Below are 7961 nucleotides of genomic sequence, written 5' to 3'. Positions count from 1 at the left end.
TTATGAATTTGTAGACAAATGCCCTAAAATTCAATATTATCATGCAAGCAATGGAAGCTCCTTTCATTATCAGTTCTCTATAGGATCCAGTGGCTATTTAAAAAGTCAGATCAGGTTGCTCACCTGGGTTAAATATAGGTGGCTAGAGTGTAATGTTCATTAAATAAAGCTACAGGATGAAAAACATTTCAGTGTTCATCACAATTATTATCACATTTTGCTGTCATTTGCAGGATTACTCAAACTCTGTGAATGCATATGCATTTTAGAATTACATTGTCTAGTGTATGATAGTTAACATTACTATAACTTATTTTAAAAAAAAAAAAAAAGGAATTTTGTCTATTGCAATTCTTTTTAAATACCTGAGAGTTGTAACCAAACACCAGTGGTGGTTTTGGCAGTAAGAAAGTAACATTTATGTTCATGGCATGTTTTCACAGGCAGGATGTCACAAAGCTTTACAGTACAGCAGGGAACAATCACTGTACAACTCTAAATGCTTACAAAATCTTAAGTCTGACTAAAGGCTTATTGAAATGCTAATTCCTTCTGCAATTTTTTTTTTTAAATATCCGTTTGATTGTAGCTTGATTCAGCTTATCTAGACCAAATAAACGTTCATCACCGGTTCCCTCTAGAACCTCATGTACCTCAAGCAGGTACGCCTATAAAATGGGCCAAGGCTCCTGTTATAGAGAATTGGCTCGTTTAAAAGTGGAATGTTACGGACCTGGTAGAAACTTAACGAAAGAGCGAGCCACCAAACCACTTTTATTATCTGGAGCACATTCCTCAGAGGAAGTCAGAAGCTATTTAAAGAGGTACCACCAGGCTGCTAACTAGCCAGCTTGTGTGGAATTTATCTAACTCAAACATTTTTATTGTTCACCACAAAAATCATCTTGGTGCCACATTTAACAGCAGGTTAAGAGTTTGCTTATACAATTAGAATTTAATATATTTTGGTATTATCTTATTGACCCCCCACACATTATTAGCACCCCTGACAATTTGATACTTAAACATTTTGCTGGATTTTACCACTTTTTTTTTAAAGTTCTTTTTTTTTAATATTTCAGTTCTTACTGTAGTTACTGGGGAGGTAAAGTGAGTAGTTATCTACTTATGACAATTTCGCGAATACTATGTGAATACCATGTGAATACTATGGAAACACAGGAACAGATATAGTTTAGTTCATAGTACATTTGTTATATTAGAAGCCACTTCTGGCTTCAAACTTAAAGGAAGAAATGTCCAAGTCCTTTATTTAAATTCTAATGTTATATTGTTGCAACTGAGAATGAATATTTCTGGTTTGAAACTGTTCATTTTGCCTTACCTAAAATAAAAAGTCTATTACCATGAAAAACAATCACATTTGTTGTTCAATTTTTGTGGTATGATCCCTGTCTCTATGGTCAATAAATAAAACTGGACCAAAGAAAGAAAAAAAAAATTGAGGGGGTTTTACAAACACATAATGTTTATCATCTTTGGGATAAAGATTAAAGTAAGTATTAAAGTACTTTCATGATTCTGCAATAACACATATTTTACATATTTTAAATAAAATTGATCAATTTGAACCAATGCAGGATTAAAGCGTTAGGAAAACAGATTAAATCAAATTAGAACTATGAAGGTAAAGAAAATGAAATAACTGCAATGGACCATTCGATTATGGCTAATGTGTCAGAGCATGTCATCATAAAAAATGTATTTGCTATCATGATTTTATTTACAGGGGCCATAACAATGGCCAGGAGTAGTTTTACAGGGGCACTGGCCCCTGTTGGACCCCATCTAGAACCACTCATGACTAACATCTTTATTTGTTATGTTCTCTTGACCATTTTAAAGAGTGTCTTAGAAAACATGGCCTCTGTTGCAAATGTGTTTCTCAAGGAAAAAAGAAGGTTTGTATTACTCACTAGAAATTTGTAAAAATCTCTATAACAAGGGTTGTAAAAAAAAAAATTTGACTTTTTCCCAATGAATAAAGGTACTGAGATCAAACTTGTATTATTTTATTACAACAATTGTTTTCCTGTATTGTTTTTTTTTTTTTAAACTAGGAAAAAAATTAAGGCAACTTTGCTGATTTGGTGTTTGGTTAAGCGACAGAAGGCGTCACCTTTAATCTGCTACAGCTGAAAGGAGAGGACTGTTTCCCACAGCTGCAGCAGTGTGAAAACTCAACAGCTGCAAACAGTATTTACACCAGCAACTACAGCTCCCCAGAGAAATGGAATTAGAATCATTTCACCGTGAAAACTTGTTTTGTGATAGTGTGACATAGGTCAGGTTGCAGGTTGGAGGGTAGGAGCTTTAGGCCATGCTCCTATGAGTCAATTTTTTAAGCCATGACCATTTGCAGCCAGTTCATTTAAAGCATGCTGGCATTTGTTACAATAGCATAGAAAAGACTGAACAATCATTTCATAGAGCGCTTTTTAATCATTGCAATAATCCAAAAACATTAAGCATTCTACTCCTACGTGTAAGCCGTTTTTTATCCTTGAACTATGCACATTCATTATCTGGAGTCGCTTTTCTTTACTTTTAATCAGCAACAGGGTTGTAAAATACATCATCTCACCACTACGTGATCTGTCTTAAAGGTCAGTAGTGGGAATGCCAGTGGGCTTTCATGCCTGGGGTTCCACCCACATAGTTACTCCTGCCATTTTGACTGTCATGTAAACAACATGAAATGTCTTATTAGAGCCGTAGTTCCTGTTTACTGGTAACAAAACTCAGTGGCTGAATTCCTTAGAGCCCTGCTGTTTTCTTATAGTCTGCACTCAGTAGCTCTTATATTTAGCAGCAGTTTTTAAATGGTCTTCTTCTTCCACCTAGTGGTGAGAGGGTTATGCTGTCAGGTAGTACGCCATGAACCATAGTACACTTTTGGTGTCACTGTTTTTGTAATGTGGATCTCAGATGTTTTTTTTTTTTTTTTTTTTTCTTCTTCATTATTAGCTGGTTGTTCTGAGAAAAAAAAAGGTTTTTTTTTTTTGGCTTATCTCTACTTTCTTTTATACTCTACTTTCTTTTTAGAGTTTTTTTTTTGGGCTGTTTTTTTTTTTTTTTTACATATTATTTCTATTTATTTTAACAGTAAAAGGAAAAATGAGCAGATTCATTACAGTTCAGCAGTAAATAAGAAGAACCTAAGATTTTTAGGTCGAGTCTTGCAACATTTGTTCATCTGAATGTATGTTTGTCTGCACTGAAGAAAGCCTGGTCTGTGAGGGTTAGCCTGGCCCCTGGGTACAGTAACCAGTCAGGCCCTGCATACTTTAACCTTGCAGGGACAGATTCCAGTTACTGAACCCGGAGATCAGAGATAGACAGACATCAGCTCTGAAATGTTGCCACCTGAAGAAGAAAAGGATTGGTTTACCTATGCATTTATATAGACATTTCTTGGAGAATATGCATAAAATCTAAAGCTCAGACCTCCAGTGGTTTCCACACTGTGGATCCTCAAGAAGACGTCCTGTACAGATGAGAAGCACCGAGCTGCAGGGTAGATAAACTGACTGAGATGCAACACCTGGGCTGTACATTACCCTCCGACCAATCCATTATCAAGATTGGCTCCACCAAAATTACACATTAACCCAAATAGCATTACTTGTTTCTCTTCCATTATCACTACTCTGCAGCCCACCCCACCACCACCCAATCCCATTTAACCTACATGCATTTCTTCCAAGGGCTGTGAATAGTATGAATTCTACACTCAAGTAACTTCTGCTATCTTTTTAGGGTAGTAAAATTTTCAGAATATCTTGCATAATATTCTACTTTGTAACACAGCATGTAGATAAGATGTACAGCACTGTGTGCACAATTCTTATCCACAAACCCAGCAAACTTATTGCCCTTTATCTAAGTCCATAAATAAAAATAAATAAATAAATCCATGCCTCAGCAAAGATTTAAAGTAAATCACTTTATGAACATGGAAACATGGTGTGGGAAGCAGTCAGCTGCCATGGCTGACCTTGAGGAATGTCAATGAATGTTGGATCAAACACTGGGAGCTGTGGTCAGCCAGATGGTTACTTTCTCAACAGGCAAAAATGTCATGAGGTAAGCACATTTGTGCTACGTATGTATTAGTTAAGGTCCATACATGGTGCTCCTGATAACCTTAATTTATTCTAATAATACGTTTCCCTACAACTAGTTTGTTGTAGGCAAAAAAAGTATTCAAATATGCAATCCAGTAAAATAAATTCACTTAGTCTGCATTTTATTATCAAAGACAAAGGCAGAATAGACCATCAAAGCAGCCCTAATAGCTCAATTTTCTGCCCTGCTTTTGTTAGACAAAAGTTCCTCTCACAAACTTGAACCCTGCAAAAAGGCTGTAAAGGTTGTCAGAGGACAATTACTCAAAACAATTACCAAAAACAGTAAAATGTTATGAATTATCCCTGAGAAAAAGTCTATAATGTTAGAAAGATTATTTTTATACTAAACACTCCCTTATAGGATAACTGAATGAATGCTTTTATAAGTAAGTAAATGTAAAATCAGCACTCAGGAATAAATATATGTAAAAGGGAATTTTTGAAGAGTATTAAGTATTAACTGGTATGAGCAGAATTGGCAAATTTCAAAATAAAGATCCATTATTGTCTTGTAAACAACCAGTTAGCATGTAGATAGTCTGTTATGGTTGTCATGGTAACTGTACCCCCCAGGAATGTAATCTTTCCTGCAGTTCTGTAACAGTGAGGTTTGGTTTGCCTATTAAAAAGCCTTAAATTTTCCTCCGTGTCAGATTTTATGATGTCCATATTTATATCCAAAATACACGACACACTGATCCTGATTCTCAAACCTGCAGGGAAAGAAAGCTGTACTGCAATGCCTTGCTGCCAATTTAATTCAACATAAAGACAAGATAAACATCAACAATAAGCAGCACCTTGTTTTTTAATATCCTTTTTATGAATCACTCTAAGATTCTGTATAAGAAATTGTTGGTATCGCTTGTTTGATGAAAGACTAGCTCACAATAGTCACAAAAATAATTAGAATCTAGCAAAAGTAATAATAAAAAAAACATTGCTTTTCAACAACTTTTAGCCAAAACACTGAAAATAATGTGGCCAAAAGTGCAAGTTAAATCAAGGAGTGTGCACTAATTAGCACCACAGATGTCTACAACCTTGTAATCAGTCAGTTGGGCTATGTATAGGGCTATAGGTAGTCGCTGTGCTGTTTGGTGACATGGTGTATAACACAGTCAACATGGACCAGAGGAAGTGTAGGAATTAATTTTCTCAGGAAATTAGAAACAGCATTTTAGACAAGCATGTTAAATCTAAAGGCTATAATACCATCTCTAGGTAGCTTGGTATTCCTGTGACTGCAGATGCACATATTCAGAAATTTAAGATCCATAGGTTTGCAGCCATCCTCCCTGGAAGCAACCACATGAGTAAAGCTGATGAGAAAAAGAGATCAAAAAGATCAAAAAGATAGATAATATGAATTGGTACCCAAAGAACCCAGAAAAAAACTTCTAAAGGAATGCAAAGTGAAGTTCAAACTGGGTGGGGGGGCACTTATCAGATTTTAGGAGCTTCCAGTCCCCCCCTCCCTCTAGCTCCACCCCTAGAGCTGACCTGGGAAGCCCTGTAAACACATGAGAGATTGTGGGACTCAGATGAACTCTGACAGAAATAGAATGTTGGACCATGTCTTCCATCACAGGCTGTTAATTCATCCCAGGCTGGTAAAATTGTTAAGTCCTACAATCCTGTAATTTTCTGACGTGCCCTATTTTGAACACACCTGAATCCAATTAATGACTCGTTACCATGCCTCTGCTGAGCTAAATGAGGGGATTGAGCCTCTAGATTCAGATATACTGTATTAGAGAAAATATGCATCTAAAAGTTACAGGACGTAAGCTCTTGAGGACTGGACTTGAGCACCCCAGTGTTAAAAAAATGGAGATCTCCTTCAGTGAAAACCTGCTGCTTCCTCGATGCACAAAGAAGCATTACAGAAGATTATTCTTCTCAGCAGCTGTTTTACTTCACTTATACGTTATAAAGATCACTCTTCCAAACAAACTATGTTTTTTTAACATCCTTACTGATTTGCACACTTTATCTTAGTCAGTTTTCCGTAAATATTCACTTGTTCATTTATACTCAATATGGTCAAAGATGCAAATTTTGTTTGTATCCAGTTACCCAAATTAATTCAATCAGAGTATGTAATTTTAATAGGTACAGAGTATTTCATTTTTGCGATATATGAGTATTTACTTCCCTGTACAGTCCATATCAATAATTTTTATAGTTTTTTTTTAGATTTCTAAGGTTATTTTACTTGTAGATGTATAGATATTGTAAGTTAAGTTTTTCAAGAATGTGTAAAACTTTTTGCCTCCATTTGAATATTTCATTTTCGACTGACACACCCAAATTTACTCTCAATAATACAATAAAAGATATTTCTTCTATTGTAAAACAGCTGCAGACCATTACACCACCACCTTGATGTTTGACTGTTGCCAAGTAATTTTTCTAAAATGCTCTTAGTTTTACCAAATAGGGCTTCTTCTATGTATGCCGCTCCTCTTGACGACCTCCATCAGTGTCCTTTCAGATGTAAGGTGGACGAAAATACCTTTTTGTCTTCAATATCAGCAACAAACAAGGGGGTGAAAGTAAGCCAGCGTTACACCTTAATCTGTGACCTATCATATATTGTGACCCAACAGGGAGGTACTTACAGTTCACCATCTTCAGGTTCAGGTATTAGTTTTGTGACATTAGGTTTAGGTATGAATCCTGGAACTGTTCTTTGAAAGGTTTGCCTTTGCACCCATCTCTCTTGTAGGGCAAAGCAGCTCATTGCTCCCTCAATACCATCTGTGCACTCGGCTCTTTCTACCATCACAACTTGATCAAATATCTGTAGCTAGACAACACATTCTGCCAAGAGGGAAACACACCTTTGTCAAACTTCCAGGATTGTATTTCTTCCATCTTAAGAGATGTGATGCAAAACTAATTTCTACCAAAGCAATCCCAGTATTATATCCAGAATAAATATTTAATTATATTACTGTTTAGTTTTAGTTTTTAGTACTGTTTAGACCCCATTAAAAAGGCACAAAGGCCTTTACATATTTCTTTTTTATAGTTTCTCCATCTGTATATTCAATTAAAATTCAAATGTTTCCCTTTTGTTGTGATAAAAATGTTTTCTTTATTTCCTTTTAATATTTTAATACATTTTACTTTACATATTTTTTAAAATTCTGGATTGTCGTAGCATTACAAGGCAGTTTTAGGTTCTTATCATTTGTATTAAGTTTGTACGAGGTGATTAAAAAGTTAAGTGGGTGAAACTAATACCCATTTATTTTTTGTTAATCAAGAGCTAGAATAACTTTTATTATTTTCCCTATCTTTTGTTCAACAAAGAGATCTGTTGGTGTTGCATCAGCCTGAGCATAGCTAAAAAAAGACTGTCCCTGCTAAGTTTCATTGCTAAAAGGCCATTCATGGATTTTCCACCATCTCTAAATGCTGTGACTAAACAGTGATAGGGTATTTATCATTAAATATATGCTGTAATAATAAAAATATTTCTGAAAAAGGGATAAAGAGTGTCTGTGCATTTCTATTTTAAATAATCATCAGATATTAGTCAGCCCTGTATGCTTAAGTTAATACCTATTCTTTTCTATTTTCTGGAATAATCATAGAAGAGAAGCTAAAGACTCAAAATTACAATACAAAACTGTAATTTCATTGTTATAAATAGGTCATAGGTCTAGATCTATCAAATTATTACCTTTAAAAAAAACAGACAAAAAAGTATAGGGAAACAGTATGAGTAAATGATTTTTTAAATAGTGCCAGCAATAATTTAAATTGACTTTCACCCCTGCAGTAAACAGGATGTATCTA

The sequence above is a fragment of the Cyprinodon variegatus genome, unplaced genomic scaffold (genome assembly GCF_000732505.1).
Source record: "Cyprinodon variegatus isolate N-32 unplaced genomic scaffold, C_variegatus-1.0 Scaffold268, whole genome shotgun sequence".
Classification (NCBI taxonomy): Eukaryota; Metazoa; Chordata; class Actinopteri; order Cyprinodontiformes; family Cyprinodontidae; genus Cyprinodon; species Cyprinodon variegatus.
This window is presented reverse-complemented; position numbering follows the sequence as displayed.